Genomic DNA, 17,345 nt, shown 5'->3' on the forward strand with positions numbered 1-17,345 from the left:
CTGCGCTTAGAAAATAGGATGCGCCCGATGATCGACTCATGGGTCAGAAGAGAGGTAAGTTTTATGGTCTCCCTGCATGAGTGAAGGTGGAGGTGAAAGCAAAGCCGGGTTCCACAGGGAACGTTGGTGGAGCGCCCTGGACCTTAAAGGTTTCAAAGCCTGCGTCATAATTCCCTCACATTAACCACCAACTTCTAGAAAACCTTTGTTAAACCTCACAGCCTGGCTTAGGATCCTCTGGAAATAAGGGGAGGTCTGTCTGTGCCTGGCTGGGATGAAGTAGTACCAGGGAAAGTGGAGGGCATTTTAGGAACCCTTAGGGGAGGGGTAAGGCAGAGAAAATGGTGGTCCAGAGTGGCTTCAAGATGATCGATCACTGCTGAGGAGGTGGGGCACAACCAGGATGGATTTTGGAAGCAAATAAGCATTTTCCAGGAATTTCCAGTGACAAGACAAAGCTGACTGAGGACTCAAGCTGATGTAACTTGGTAACGAGAGGGAAGATTGTCTTGTTGCAGTGTCTGGTAGGATACGCAGATACCTACACATTTAGTTTATAGTAAGTATGATATAGTGCTCCAAGGAATAATTACCATAGGTAACTATGGGGATTCTTAAGTCCCTGTACATGTGTGTGCACACCCGCACATAGGCACAGCCACTGCGTCCTTGCTTTTTTTGGTGGTGGGGGGTACTGGGGATTGAGCTCAGGGGCACTCGACCACTGAGCCACATCCCCAGGCCTATTTTGTATTTTATTTAGAGACAGGGTCTCACTGAGTTGCTTAGTGCCTTGTTTTTGCTGAGGCTGGCTTTGAAATCGGGTTTAATAGGATACTACTCAAGAAGTAGTTCCTTGGAATCAATAAATAGGATGGTATCAAACTAAAAAGTTTCTTCACAGCAAAGGAAACAATCAAGAACATGAAGAGATAGCATACAGAATAGGAGAAAATCTTTGCCACCTGCACCTCAGATAGAGCATTAATTTCTAGGATATATCAAGAACTTAACCCATCGATAAATGGGCAAAGGAACTGAATAGACACTTCACAGAAAAAGAATTATGATCAGTCAACAAATATATGAAAAATGTTCAATATCTCCAGCAATTAGAGAAATGCAAATTAAAACTACACAGAGATTCCATCTCACTCCAGTCAGAAAGACAATTATGAAGAATACGAGTAAAAATAAGTGTTGGCGAGGATTTGGGAAAAAGGTACACTCATACATTGCTGATGGGACTGCAAATTGGTGCAACCACTCTAGGAAGCAGTATGGAGATGCCTCAGAAAACTTGGAATGGAAACACCATATGACCCAGTCATCCCACTCCTTGGTATATACCCAAAGGACTAAAAATCAGCATACTAAAAAAAAAAAAAAAAAAAAAAAAATCAGCATACTATGGTGATGCAGCCACATCAATGTTTACAGCGACTCAATTCATAATAGCTAAGCTATGGAAAAAACCTAGGTTCCCTTCAACAAATGAATGAATAAAGAAAATGTGGGGGGAGATAGCTCAGCTGGTAGAGTGCTTGCCTTGCAAGCACAAGGCCCTGAGTTCGATCCCCAGTACCACAAAGAAAAAAAAAAAAAAAAAAAAGAAAATGTGGTATATATACACAATGGGATATTACTCAGTCATAAAGAAGAATGAAATTGTGGCATTTGCCAATAAATGGATGGATCTAGAGATTATCATGCTAAGTGAAATAAGACAATCCCCAAAACCAAAAGTCAAATGTTCTCTTTGATATGCAGATGCTAACACACAATGTGTGTGTGTGTGTGTGTATGTGAGAGTAGATATTCTTTGGATTAGACAAAGGGAAATGAAGGAAGGGAGAGAGAAGGGGAATAGGAAAGATAGTAGAATGAACAAATACTACTTTCCTATATCCATACCTGAATACACGACCAATGTAACTCCACATCTTGCACAAGTAAAAGTATGGGAAGTTACACTCCATGTATGTATACTATGTCAAAATATGCTCCACTGTCATGTATAAGTAAAAAGAACAAATAACAAATTTAAAAAAGAGAGAGCTCCTTGGATTGGGCATGGTAGCACACACCTGCAATCCAAGAGGCGCAGGAGGCTAAGGCAGAGTATTACAAGTTGAAAGCCAGCTTCAGCAATTGAGCAAGCCCCTAAACAACTTTGCAAGACCCTGTTTCAAAATAAAGAAGGAAAGGGGGCTGGGATGTGGCTCAATGGTAAATCACCCCTAAGTTCAAAAAAAAGGAAAGGAAAACAAACAAAAGAAAGAGTTCCTTGGTAGGACTCAAAGACAGGGAGCAGGTTTCACAGACAAATAAACCTAAGAAACACCATGTTCCACAACCCTCTGCTCAAGGTCACAAGGCACATTCTTCCATGGTGGTGTTATCCCGGGTCCTGTTATGGAGGAACACGATGTGCATCATCACGGGAGCAGAGACTGCTCTGACGCACAGGCAAGAGAGGGCCCCTCCCACGCAGGCAGGTAACCAACTCAGATGAAGGAAGCGCACCTTCCTCCCACAGGGAGAAACTGCAGTCTAGAGGTTCCTTCTGGGATAACAAAGGAAGCTGCGATTCAGAAAAACTGTCAGTTCTTTTTTATTGTGGTGACATCACACCTACCACCTGCTCTGAGTGCTTCCATATATACTAACTCACTGAGCCTAAAACCTTTGAGAAAATGACTCCTTCTTACACATGAGGAAAGAATTCTTTTCCAAAGAATGAGGTAAGTGTCTCCCTCCCCAGTAACAAGCACTGAGTTGAGGAGAATTGCTGAAAGAGGAGTGTTTCCTTTCCGGTATAGGTGCGATGTCATTGGTTTGATTTAATGTATTCACTGGAAAAGGGACCAGTGTGTCTGCAGTTCAAACTGATGGGATACTGGAAGAGAAATTTCTACAAGAACACCAATTCCACTGACTTTGGGACACAGAGGCCCCCCAGCTCCATACCCCTTGATGCCCTTGCTGTTCAGCAATAGGATGGGGGAGTTTGAATAGTTGTTTATCCTAAGAAGATGCACAAAACACACGAAAAGGTGCTCAACACCATTAGTTATTAAAGGAAATACAATCAAAACCACAATCAGATATCCATTAAGATGACCCCTGTTTGAAAGATAGACAGCAACAAGTATTTGGCCAGGAGGTGCCATCTTCAAAGCTTGACTCAAAAATTCCCCAAATTCCAGTCTTCCCTAGGAAGACGCACGGGCAAGAGAGGTGTGCCTATAGGAGAGGAGGGCTGTGTCATAGATTGGGTTCCCTGGAAGCTGAGTCAGAGAGTACCATGCCTGCCCTTTAATTAGGGAGCCCCCTCGGAACCCACACCTGTGGACAAGAAGAAAAGGGTGCAGGACTAGACAAAGGGGTAGGGTGAGCTGTGACATGACCCAGTGGAAGGCTCCCACCAACCCCGCAGGGAGCTCCGGAACTGCAGTGTTCCTGCAGGGCTGCCCCATGCTGGAGTGAGGGAGTGGGGCCATCACACCCGGTGTTTCTTGGTTGTGGGACTGGGCTGCACGTGGAAAGAGGTTTGACTTTGGGTGAGATGTCTCCTGAGACGTTTTAGCGATCAGAGGCAATCCTCAAAGAGGCCGACGGTTGGGAACTGACTTCTGGCAGCAGTTGAGAAACTAAGTCCTTCATTCCAGGAGGGACCTAGTGGCACACTGCAGTGTTCATTCTCAAGGAGCATGTTCAGACGGGAAGTTTTAGACATTTTCAGTCCTTCACTTGTCTCTGTAGGTAAAACCTGAGATTTCCTAGGGAAGAATGGAATTTGGGGGATTTTTGAGTCAAGCTTTGAAGATGGCACCTCCTGGCCAATACTTGTTGCTGTCTATCTTTCAAACAGGGGTCATCTTAATGGATATCTGATTGTGGTTTTGATTGTATTTCCTTTAATAACTAATGGTGTTGTGCATCTTCCCGGGAGAAATAACTATTCAAATCCTTTGTCCATTTTTAAATTGAGTTCTTGTCTTTTGTTGTCAGAATTTTTTGGATTTTCTAGATACATGTCTCTCATCACATAAATGTTTTTCAAATGCTGCATCCCATTCTGCAGGTGTTCCTTTCGCTTTTTTTGATTGTATCCTTTGACTTACCACTATTTTTAATTTTGATGAAGTCCAATTGATCTACTTTTTTCTTTTGTCATTTGTGGTTTTAGTATCATGTGCTCTACCACTGAGCCACATTCCCAGTCATTTAAATTTTTTTTATTCTGAGACAGGGTCTCTCTAAGTTACCCAGACTGGCCTTGAACTTGTGATCCTCCTGTTTCAACCTCCACAGTCACTGGAATTCGAGGCATGTGCCACTGTATCTGGCTTACAACTGATATTTATTTATTTTTGTAGTACTGGGGATGGAACCTAGGGCTTTGCACATGCTAGGCAAGCATTTTGCCTCTGAACTACACCCTAGTCCTTCAATTTTTCTTTTTTCTTTTTTTTTTTTTTGGCACTAGAGATTGAACCCCAAAGCACTTAACCACTGAGTCACACCCCAGCCCTTTTTATTTTTTATTTTGAGACACAGTCTCACTAAGTTGCCTAGAGTTTCTCTAAATTGCTGAGGCTGGCCTTGAACTTGTGATCCTCCTGCCTTAGCCTCCCAAGTCGCTGGGATTACAGATATGTGCCACTACACCGAGCTACAATTGATTTTTGAATATTGATCTTGTGTCTTCCAATCTTATTGAACTTGTTTTTTTATTTGTGTGTATGTATGTGTGTGTGCATCTATTTGGACTTTCTATATACAAGAGATCATGTTAGTTTTTTAAAGGAGTAATAACTTGTATTATTTAAAAAAATTGTTTAGTTGTCAATAGACCTCTATTTTATTTATTTATATGTGGTGCTGAGAATTGAACCCAGTGCCTTGCACATGCTAGGCAAGCATTTTATCACTGAGTTACAATTCCAGCTCTGGAGATCTTTTTTTTTTTTTTTTTTGATACTGGAGACTGAACTCTGGGGCACTTGACCACTGAGCCACATCCCCAGCCCTATTTTGTATTTTATTTAGAGACAGAATCTCAGTTGCTTAGTGCCTTGCCATTGCTGAGGCTGGCTTTGAACTCGAGATCCTCCTGCCTCAACCTCCTGAGCCTCTGGGATTACAGGCACGTGCCACCATGCCCGGCTAGATCATGTTACTTTTGAAGAGAGAATTTTCTTTTTTTCTGATCAGAATGTCTTCAATTTTTGACACCAAAGTGCCTGGGCCAGCCCCTCTAGTATGATGTTGGATAGAAGCAGTGAGAGCAGACATCCTTGTCTTGTTCCTGACTTTAGGGAGAGCGTTCAGTCTCCACCCTTAAATGTGAAGTTAGTGGTTTTTGGTCAATAGCTTTTAGTTATGTTGCTTCTGACTGAAAGAAACATAAAACCCTAACTTAAACACAATTTAAACACACAAAAGCCATAAAAGATTTCACCCTCTCGCTGTGGGCTGAGTCCAGAGGCAGGACACCTCCAGCAACTGTGGATCGGCTCCTCAGTGACGTCATCAAGAGCTCAGCCCCGTCCACGCTTCTCAGCTGCTCTGGGTTTCATCCTACAGCTGGTTTACCAACCCCTTAGGGTTGTAAGCTATCTCCCAAAGTCATCAGAGATGCAGTGCTTCAGTGTTGAGGCTTACGTGGAGAAACAGAGGGGTGTGAGAGAGAAGAGAGGGAGAGAAAATACTCCAACCCGGACTCTTCATCTCTGCTCGGCCTGAGTGGGCTGACTGCCCGGCAGGTTTCATGCCGCCTCTGGGTCTGTGGTTCTCCTCCTCATCACTCCCGCTCAGCGTAATAAAGAACAGGAAAGAAACCAGGGACCGCTCTCCTTTTTAGGGAGAGAATTGCACATACTACTTTTTTTCCTGTTAAAATTCTATCAAATGCTATGCTGATGGAACAGTTCCATATCTTGATTTTGGTGGTGGTTATATGAATCAATAAATCTCACAGCATAGAAACACACACATAAGGGCTGGGGATATAGCTCAGTTGGTAGAGTGTTTGCCTAGCATGCACAAGGCCCTGGGTTCAATCCCCAGCACCACCAAAACACACACACACACACACACACACACACACACACACACACACACGAGTGCATGTATAATGGATGAAATTCGAGTAAACTCCATGGCTTAAGCCAAAGTGGATTTTATGGCTTTGATATTGTGCTATAGTTATGCAAGATGCTGATGCTGAGGAAGAGAAGGGGTGCATAGGATTTCCCTGAATTTTTTTTTTTTTAACTTCCTGGACTCTATAATTATTTTTTAAAAATTCTCCCAAGGGGTTTACAAATTGGAGTTTCAAGCAGTGATCAGCAATTTGGAAGGGAGATTCAAGGCAAAGCCAGGAGAAGAAGGAAAGACTTCTTCATTCAAAATATCACCAACAGTTTTTCTCATATTACCCATTTTTTTCAAAAGAAATCTAGCATGGGACATCAGGTGAGATGGCGCGTGCCTGTAATCCCAGCAGCTTGGGAGGCTGAGGCAGGAGGATCATGAGTTTAAAGTCAGCCTCAGCAATTTAGCAAAGCCCTAAGCAACTGAGACCCTATCTCTAAATTTAAAATATATAAAAAAGACCTAGGGATGTGGCTCAGTAGTTGAGTGCCCCTGAGTTCAATCCCTGGCACCAAAACAAAATAAAACAAAAACAAAAACAAAAACAAAAAAAAAGAAATCTACCGTTTAGTTTGGTGAATTTATACATGAACACTCTCCCCTTCTCACACCCTCCCTCCAACCTGAAGATAATTATTCTGACTACATTGTATATATTACTCTTTTCTGTACCAGGGAGTGAACCAAGGGGCACTTAACCACTGAGCCACATCCCCAGCCCTTTTTTATGTTTTTATTTAGAGACGGGGTCTCACTAAGCTGCTGAGGGCCTTGCTAAGTTGCTGAGAATAACTTTGAACTCAAGATCCTCCTGCCTCAGCCTCTCAAGCCCTAGTGCCCAGCTGTATATATTACTCTTGTTGAATGACTTACCATATATATGAATATTCATTAGCAACTCCAGTACTAGCCTGGAAAAGGAAACAAGTGTTTTGATATTGTTGCTTTGTGAGAATTCTGGTTAAGAAAAAATGAAAGAGGAAGGAAGGAAGGAAAGGAAGGAAGGAAGGAAGGAAGGAAAGAAGGGAGGAAGGAAGGAAGGAAGGAAGGAAGGAAGGAAGGAAGGAAGGAAGGAAGGAAGGAAGGAAGGAAGGAAAGAAGGGAAGAAGGGAGGAAGGGAAGAAGGGAGGAAAGAAGCTAAGGAGTGGTGCTCTTCCAGCAGGAGACTGGGGCCCCTTGCTGCCTGCCTCAGAGTGCTGCTCAGTCAGGTGGTGCTCATGCAGATGAAGCAGTCCCAGGCTCAGGCACTGCAGTCCAGACTCCCACATGCAGTATCTGATTCCACTGCTTTCCAGCACTTCCCTGTGCCCACTATTCCTGTCCCACATTTAACTTATCACTCCATGTTTTCCCCCTTGGTATATAAGTACAAAAATCTCCCCAACCAGTAGAAAAGGGTCAGGTGTTCTTGGGAGCCATTACAGAAAAACACACCAAGTTACAGTGCAGACAGATGCAGATGGACCCTCAGGGACCACAGCAATGCAGCCTGGTCTTGTGGCTTCCCCTGCCACTCTCAGCTGCAGAGGTGCAGAGCCTTTGTCTGGGACCTGAAATCCCTGCTCCTTTGGAACATGGCAGAAAGCGTCACGGTAACACAAGCTTTCACAATGTGTTTATGCCTACTAGGGGCTTTCCACTCGCACCAGCAAGCTGATTGGATGTTCTTGGGAATGAGATCAAGCTTCTCATTACTGAATAAAATTTTTTTTTTTTATTCTGGGGATTGAACCCGGGGCCTTGTACTTATGAGGCAAGCATTCTGCCAACTGAGCTACATCCCCAGTCCACTGAATAAATATTTTAAATCCAAAGAAGCAGAGACGAAGCAAATGGGAAGTATCTATTTAAACTTCCTGCAGCTCTTTCCCAAGTGCACTTGACTATGCACAGGATCTAAAGCCAGGAAAAGTGGGACAGGGATACTCTATTCTCTGAAGGGAAGACAACTGCCAGAGACAGGGGTCCTGAGGCCTGGACTGTGCCCCACCTTTGCTTGGTGATAGACGCTTAGAAATTATATCCATCAGAGACCTGGCAAGAGACGATGCCACACCTACGAGAGCAATGCAGAAGGGCTTAATAAAAGAAATGGAGAAGGGCTTGATTTATAAGGGTGCAGTGGGGTGGAGGGAAGTCAATAAGGGACACTGAGGCAGCCAGAGCTAGAATATCACTCCTAGGCCTAGAGAGAAGAGGGAGGGAAGTGGTTACAAAGCTCAGAGACAGCATCTGAGAAGGACAGATCAGCAGAGATACGCAGCCAGCCTAAAGCCCTGCTGGAAGGAAGCAGGGGCCCAAATACCCTGACTCCCTCTCCGCCTCCCACCACTGTGATCTCCTGCCATTACCCACAGTTTTCCTAACTCACCTCAGAGATGGGGCTACAGGGATGCTTATTGGTCCTGTTCATAAAGACCAGCGTACTAATACACAGAGCAGGGAGGAAAGTGGATCTGCTGGGACAAAGCAGATCATTCCCAGCACAGCGCCCTTTTGCTCACATTGCATGGTGAGTCCTCCAGGAAAGCAGCCAGGGAGGGTGACTTCCTTCCCACTGGGCGCAAGGACACCAAGAAGAAAGTCAATATGTTATCGACCTCTTGAGCACAGCAGTCCAGTGCCAAAGTGAACTAACCTCCCAGTTTTTCTTCTGCTCCTGAACCCCCGGGCCTCCCACTGCCTCATCACACAGTGGCCCGGCAATCAGACTTGATGAAAACAAGTCTGCTCTGTTTCTGGTGGCAATGAGGATCACCTCTGGCCATCGTCCAGTCAGCCCGTATGCCTACTTGTGAGCTCCACTAGAAACTTGGTTTGAAACCCTATCTCATGAGGCTTTCAAATTAAACCAGGTGACACTGACAGAGATATTAGGAACAAGGCATGAAAACCCGCACACCGTCACTGAGCACAGAGCAGTCATTGGAATGTTTACCTGCGGTGCAGGGAAATGGATGAGGTCATTTTTAGCAAGGTGGCTACTGATGAGGCTTCCTGGGAGTTGTTACCTGCAGACTTCTCTCATCTCCCAGAGAAATGACCTTACCCCTACTGAATGCAAATGCAGGTCTTTGAAACTGCCACAAAGATTGGGCAGAGGTGGATTCTCTCTTTATTTAAAAATTTAGTAATTTGTTCACAATGAAATTTTTTGATTAATTTTTGATTTGTTAAAATACTGCATGAAATTACTTTCAACCTATAAATTGAGTGGCTTTGTTCATTTGTTTTTGTAGTGCTGAGGATTGAACCCTGGGACTCAGGCATGCTAGGCAGCAACTCTACCACTGAACTACACAACCACCTAAGCTGAGTATGTTGATATCCTCTTACTCCACCCAGCCTGGTCCCAGCCCTGTAGGGTCCTTGATTTACAAAACTTTCTTTGATCTTACCTATTGCATTTTGAGTAGGAGTCAGTTAAAACTTTTTCATATGACTTTTCAGGTACATAATTGGCATATAACAAAAGTTATCTGTGTGCCTGTACTTTTTTTTCCCTTGATGTTTTAAATCAAGTGCAATTCAATGCCTCCATTGCTCCAAGTTCAGGTGCTGAAGTCCAAGACTACAGCTCCTTCAGTTTTAAAACTCTCCCTCTCATCCAACAGCATTCTTTATTCTGAAAAGAACTTTGTTTAACCCTGAGTACGAACTAAAATTCAAGTTATGTAAAAGTACTTTTTTTAAAAAAGTGCCTCTGTTTTCTTTCTTCCTGTTCTCTGGTATTTATTCCAAGTGCTTTTTTAATAAACTGGTCCGACAGAAACTGCAACTACAGGAAGCTAGAGCCCTAAAACAAATAACCATGTGAAAAAAAAAAAAAGAAAAGAAAACAAAAGCACTTAGATACAACCCTCAAAGAGCTAAAAGGACTCCCAGAAAGTACAACCCAGGTCTCTGCAGTAAAGCCACTCACCTCGCTATCTACCCCTGTGCCTAGTCCCAGAGTTTCCATCCCTGTTTCCTCCTCCTCAAAGTCAAGCACACAGCTCCAGAGATGCCTGGCTTCACTCTGCCTCCTCCCTCCGAAGGGCTTGAGCAGGCAGTCACGCTACCAGAATAAAAGGGCAGCACATGACAGAACACTGGGGTGGCAGGAGACTCCCAGCTGCTAGATAAGTGTTTCTGGGAGGTGTAAATGGATTCTATCCAGCAGTAGATTAGTGAGGCAGATCAGAAGGAAAAAAGGCAATAAAATAATTTATACTTGTACTTTCTTTTCTTTAATGCAGGAGATTGAGCCTGGGGATGCTTTACCACTGAGTTGTATACCCAGTTCTTTCATGTTTTTAATTTTTAAACAAGGTCTCACTAGGTAGCTGAGGGCAGGCCTCTAACTTGCGATCTCCTGCCTCTGCCGCTCTGGTCACTGGGATCATAGATATGCACCACTGTACCAGGCTTGTACTTGCTTTCAAAACCACACAAAAAGAAAAAAAAGAAGAAGAAAGAAAAGAAAACACACACATACACACACACACACACACACACACAAATAAAAAAACAAAGCTCAGATTCTTCTTAGATTCTTCTTAGAGATCTTGACATCTACCTTCAGACATTCAACTGTCTGCTGGTGTCCAAGCCCCATTCAGCCCTGCCTGCTCCCTCCCTTGCCCACAGCTGGTACTGCCTGCAAGGCCCTTGTATAGGACCGCTGGACTACATCTCAGGGTGCACCTACTTCACATGCCCCCTGAATAGCCAGCATTCTGGTTGTGGCCAGTGTACATCTTAGGCCTTTGGTTATTTCCATCTTGTATCTTCCAGAGCCCAAGTTGGTTTGAGATACCCCAGGGGTAACCTTTGAAACTAGTGCCAGGTTGCTGATGGGACATACATTCCAGGTCCAGAACCAGCCTGAGGAATCAAGCTGTCTCCGTTGTCCTTATTAGAAAGTGAATGTATATTCACAAAGGCAGAAAGAAAAGTTACTCAAAATGCCAGCTTCCAAACACAGTCACAATTCATATTTGACAAGCTTACTCCAAGCCATAATTGTAAACTGTTATTTTATATATAACTATGATTATACTGACAGAACCATTTTGCTGGGTGTGGTGGCACATGCTTCTAATCCAAGCTACTTTGGAGTTTGAGGCAGGAGGATCACAAGTTCAAGGCCAGTCTGGGCAACTTAGTGAGACCCTGTCTCAAAATAAGAAATAAAACAGACTGGGAAGTAGTCAGTGGTAGAGTATTCCAGGATTCAATCCCTAGTACTGCAAAAACAGAAACAGCCTGGGGGAACAGTAGTACACATCTGTAATCCCAGTGGCTTAGAAGGCTGAGACAGGAGGATCTCAAATTTGAAGTCAGCCTCAGCAACTTAGCGAGGCTCTGAACAACTTAGTAACACCCTATCTCAAAATAAAAAATAAAATGAGCTGGTGATATGGCTCAGTGTTTAAGCATCCCTGGGTTCAATCTCTGGTACCAAAACAAAACAAAACAAAACAACAAAGTATTTTCTTTTTTTGTGTTAGTATTAGTATCCCATTATATAGGTGTAACATAAGATTTTCTTTTTTAACTTGTCCACTATGTTGGACATTCAGCAACAACCTATATTTACAACTAATTCTAGCTTCCAACAAAACAGGAACTAATTTCATAGTGCTCTCAGTATAATAGTAAAATATTTTCCAAAGAAAAATTTATTTTAAATGATATCTTATTTAAATATATATTTACTTATAATAAATGCATTTAATTTGTAAAGAAATCAGATTCAGTAAACCTCCAGATGCCCCGTAGGATGGGGACACGAGGTCAGGGAAGCAGTGACAATGACCCACATGACCCTGGGAAGGAGTAGAAGGAGGGGTGATGTGGAGCCTGAAAAACAAGTTAGTCCTTCTGATCCTACAGCTGAACCATTCTCTTGGACCGATTCCATGGCCACTTGCTTTGCCTGCTAAGCCTAATGGTTTTTAAGTCTGTGTCACTGAACAAGTAGGAACAGAGAAACTTATGCTACCTCCAGCTAATGAAGAAAAGTTGAAATTCTTCTTCCATAGTTGGGTCAAAAGCATTTCAGCAAGAACAGGAAATGTAGTTGTCTCAGATAACATTGATAAAATATTCTAAACTTCTGATGTCAGTGTAGGAAACAACTGAGTAATTTAATAGCAAGCTTATATTTAAACAGAAAGCATTATGGTGGAATAAAAATGTTCACATATGAATTTTGTTGTTCCAAAGCACTTTCTCTTCAAATTCAATTAACAAGTACATTCCAATTTTTTTTCTTGAGATCATGTATAAACTGCATGATCAAAGCTAACCAAGTGCGTCTCATCTACTTTTCTTTTACACACAAAAATGAGTCAATAGTTAAAATGCTCTTTGATTCTCTCTCCAGTTTGCAGAAAATTTCTGTGATTGTTTAATTTTACCAAAGAAAGAACAAATTTGAAAAATACACTTTTCACCTTCCCCTTGATAGAATGTAGAAACATGAAGATAATAATATCTCATTTCTATCACATTTGACTCCTAATCATAATGTTCATATTTGTTTGCTACATCAAAATGATGTAGCAAATGACTGAGACCCATGTTTCTGACTCCAGGGGAATTCCTGGATGTGGAAGAACTAATAACTCTAATTCTTTAAATTGTGAGAATCAAATTATCCTGACCCAATCAGGTTAGTAGCTGATGGGCCTGTTATGAAAGACAGGCAATGATTTCTTTCTCTCCTTCAATAAACTCAGTGTGTTGTCTCTATACGTCACAGAAATCCAGTTTACTGACATGTTAGTCCCATACTGAAGCTATGTCAAATGCTATGTGAAAGCAATAAATTCTCACCATCTTTTGGATTGTTACACTATTTCCAGTTTTGAAATAGTAAGTCTCCTATTTGTTGTGGTTGCCAACTCTTCCTAAGTGGCAATCACATCAAATTGTGGATTTGAATTTTTGTTTGTAAACTCATTTTCAGTTGAAATTGTTTTTGCTGTGAATTTCTCATGAGCCCTGGTAGTGGAAGTGTCTCTACTGAGCAGTTTTCCATTTAGTTCTACCAGACCAGTTTTCAACAATCCTGATTAGTTTTTTTTTTTTTTTTTAATTAATTTGTAACTGTACATGCATAGAGCTCAGGACTTCGGCTTTGATTTCTTATGAGTAATATATATTTTTTAAAACCTAAAGTGTCAGATAGAAGGAAAACTGTAAAATCCACTTACCTAGGCTACCAGGAAGAGTTTTTCTAGGCCGTGGTTTATGGACAGAGCAGCCCTTTAATGTTCCAAGATTCATTCAGTCTAAATTCCAGCTCTCCTATTCCACATGGGCAAAACCATCAAGTTTTCTATTCCCACCCCAGGCTTCTAGGTTCAAATCTAAGCCTAAAATCCATCAAAAATAATTTTGAATGGAAAACACTTGATAAGAAATAGTGAAATCAACAGAGTTTTAGAAAGGCTTTTACTTTGTGTATAAATGTTAAGTTTGAGGTGATATGTGAACTTGGATTTGTTGGAGAGACTGTTCCTTACTCTTTCCCTATAAATGACACCATGAAGTTATCTATTACATATCATTCTAATGCATATAAATATTCTTGTGGGCAGGAGCAGGGCCCCTTTAGGGCAAAGTCATGAAGTTCATAAGTTGAAGGGCCTTCCAGCCCTTGTGGGGCAAAGAAGAGTGGCTTGCGGTGAAGTGGAAGCCAGGCAAGCCTGGGTGCCAGTTCTGTTTCTGACTTATCACGTGACTTTGGAAAAATTAGTTAACTTTTCTGAGGCCCAGTTACTTTTGTATAAAAGGAGGCTAATAGTGGTCGACGTCCAGTGGTGTTCAAACTATTCAACTAAATTATGTCAAGGTCAGTGGGAGCTACATCGTGCCCACAATTAACCTTGTGAGAATTCAGCATCACCTGCCCTTCTTCCACTCTTTCCTTGTTTATGTAATTAAGCATTCTAAAATAGTTTTTTTAATATTCTTTTATCTGTAATGTTATTATATATGTTAAAAGTCTGTTTTAAATTCTATACGCATGTTAGTACTAACAATATACAAGTGATTTTATGTACACAGCATTTGCTGAACAATTTAAGGAGTTTTCAAGATTAATTTTTTCTACTTTTTTATTTGTTATTTTAGTTATACATGAAAGTAGAGTATATTTTGACATATCTAGACAACCATGGAGTACACCTTATTCTGTTTTCAAGATTAATTTTGACCATATGCAAATTTTGCATTGGATGCTTGCTTTGGAATGGCTCCCATATGAGATGGGTTCTGTTCTTCTTAGCAGGTGCTTTAAAAACTTCAGCTCCTTTTTCTTTAGCACTCCTCCTCTTTTCTCCCCAGCACTAGGCATCCAACCCTTGACCTCACACATGCTCAGCAAGTGCTCTACCACTGAGCTACATCCCCAGCCCTCTCCTTATTTGTTTCAGTTTTTCAGGTTCCTATTAAAATGCTAGCAAGCTGTCACTCTGAACGTCTGTGAAAACAAAGTTTCTAATACCTTTCTTTATCTTAAGGGGCTAGAGACCATTGGGTACAGCCTTCCAGATACCATTACGGTGAGGAGCTCAGAGTGCAGGGAGCAAAGATCAGCCTGGCCTAAAGTCAGGTTGAGTGGGTAATATTTGAGCAAGAGTGCGCAGAGAGCTCCTGAGTGGGCAGAGAGCTCCTGAGTCTCATATGTGGTTACCAGGCAATTACCAATTTTATCTCCACGTGAGGTCAACCCTGTGACTAGAGAAGCATTATTTTAAGTTTCTGTACTGAAGGTGTGTTTTCCGTTTCAAAGAATTTAGGTAACCATGGTCCTTTTTGCTGACTGCATCATATGTATAATTTGTTTAATCAATCCCTTGTTGTTGGACATTTAGGTTACTTTCAGTGTTTTACTGTTATAGACAATATGGTGGTGAACATTCTGATAGAGGTTTGTCTGCTTCTGAACTCATATGATTGAATGAATTCTAGAAGTTGAATTGTTGTCAAAAGGGATGCATATTTTAAAATGTTGATACATGTTGACAAAGTATTTTATAGAAAATTTGTAGCAATTTATACATTTAATAAGAATGTATATGTCTTTCTGACATCCTTGACAACTCTGTACATCACAACTTTTGTGTAAGTATGTTGAGGGAGGGATTGTTTTACTTGATTTTTTCCATATTTATTGAGGTGTAGTTGACAATTTAATATTGTATACATTTGAAGAGTACAACTTGATGTTTTCACATACATACATTATGAAATATTAGCCATATTTAAGCTAATTCACTTATTAACTTGATTATTTCACATAGTTATCACTTTTTTTCCTTCCTTTTTTGTAGTGTCCCTTCTAACAGATGTGGATGGATGCTCATTGTGGTTTTGCTTTGCATTTCCCTGGTGATGAGTGAAGTTGATCACTTTTTTACTTGATTGCTGGCCATTTCTATGTCCTCTTCGGAAAAATGTCTATTCGGGTCCATTGTCCACTTTTTCATTGTTGTTGTTTGTTTTGTTGCTCTTGGGTTGTAAGAATTTCTTGCATAGCTTGAATATTAGCCCTTTTATCAGATATATAGCCCACAAATATTTTCTACCATTTTGTAAGTTGCCTTTTCACTATGGTGATTGTTTCCTTTGCTGTGCAGAAGTTTTTTAGTGTGATACAATTCCACCTATTTTTGTTCTTGTTGCCTATGCTTTTGATGTCCTATTTAAAATTATCATTGTGCAATCAATGTTAAGAAACTTTTTCTGTATGTTCTATTGTAGTAGTTTTAAAGCTTCGGTTTTTGAGTTTAAGCCCTTAATCTGTTTTGAATTTGTTATTTATTTATTTGGTGATATTGGGGATTGAACCCAGCGGCGTTCTACCATTGAGCTACATCCTCAGCCCTTTTTATTTTTTATGTGAGACAGAGACTTGCTAACTTATTGAGACTGATCTCAAATTTGTGATCCTCCTGTGTCAGCCTCCCCACTTACAGGGATTACAGACCTGTACCACTGTGTCAAGCTTTGAATTGATTTTCATATTTGGTATAAGAATCTAATTTTGTTCTTGCATATGCATTTCTAGTTTTCCCAATTGAATTTATTGAAAAGTCTATATTTTCTCCATTGTGTATGCTGGGCACCCTGTTGAAGATCAGTTGAACACAGACATATGAATTTATTTCTGGACTTTCTATTCTGTTCTATTGGTATATACATCTATTTATATGCCAGTACCATACTATTTTGCTTACTGTAGCTTTGTAGTATATTTGAAATCAGAACATATGATGTCTCCAGTTTTATTCTTCTTGCTCAAGATTGCTTTGGCTATTTGGGGTCTTTTGTGGTTTTATATGATATTTACAGGTTTATTTTCTCTTTCTCTAAAGAATGCCAATTAGATTTTGATAGGAATTACTTTGAGTCTATTGGTCACTTTGAGATATATGACCATTTTTAAAATTTTTTCAGTTGTCAATGGGTCTATTTATTTATTTATTTATACTTAGTGCTGAGAATTGAACCCAGTGCTTCACATATGCTAAGCAAGTACTGAGCTATAACCCCAGCCCTGTAAGTTCATTTTAGCAATATTAATTCTTCCTATCCATGAACACAGATTCTTTTCCTATTATACTTTTTCCTTTTAATTTCCTTCATCAATGTTTTATAATTTTTCAAGTATAAGTCATTCAACTCTTTGGGTAAGTTTGTTCCTATGTATTTTATTCTTTTCATTGCTATTATAAATGGGATTGTTTTCTTGATTTCCTTTTTAGACGGCTTGTTATTTGTGTGTAGAAATACAGTGGAGTTTTGTATATTGACTTTGTGTCCTTCAACTTTGCCAAATTCATGTATAGGTCCTAATCTTTTTGTTCAACCTTTAGAGTTTTCTATATGAGATTAGGTCATCTGAAAGTGGAGGTAATTTTACTTCTTCCTTTTTCTTCTTTTTCTTATTTAATTTCTTTGTCTAGTACCACTGTTACTATTTTGTTTGTTTGTTTTGTTTTGTGTGACTTTGCTTTGTTTTGGTTTTCATTTTTGTGGTACTGGGGATTGAACCCAGGATTTCATATTTGATAGGCAAGGACTCTATCACTGAGCTACATCCCCAGCCCTCCCATTACTATTTTGAAAGAAAATTCTAAGAATGGATATCCTTGCCTTGTGCCAGATCTGAGAAGGAAAGCTTCCAC

General features: G+C 40.7%; 1 non-coding gene across 1 annotated transcript; it reads left to right on the top strand.

Moving 5' to 3' along the window:
* The first annotated feature begins 6,010 nt into the window (after positions 1-6,010).
* Trnaa-agc (transfer RNA alanine (anticodon AGC)) lies at positions 6,011-6,083 on the top strand. Its single transcript has one exon. It is a non-coding gene; the product is annotated as a tRNA-Ala (tRNA).
* The last annotated feature ends 11,262 nt before the right edge of the window (positions 6,084-17,345 follow it).

This window comes from Sciurus carolinensis, chromosome 10 (genome assembly GCF_902686445.1).
Source record: "Sciurus carolinensis chromosome 10, mSciCar1.2, whole genome shotgun sequence".
In the NCBI taxonomy this organism is placed as follows: Eukaryota; Metazoa; Chordata; class Mammalia; order Rodentia; family Sciuridae; genus Sciurus; species Sciurus carolinensis.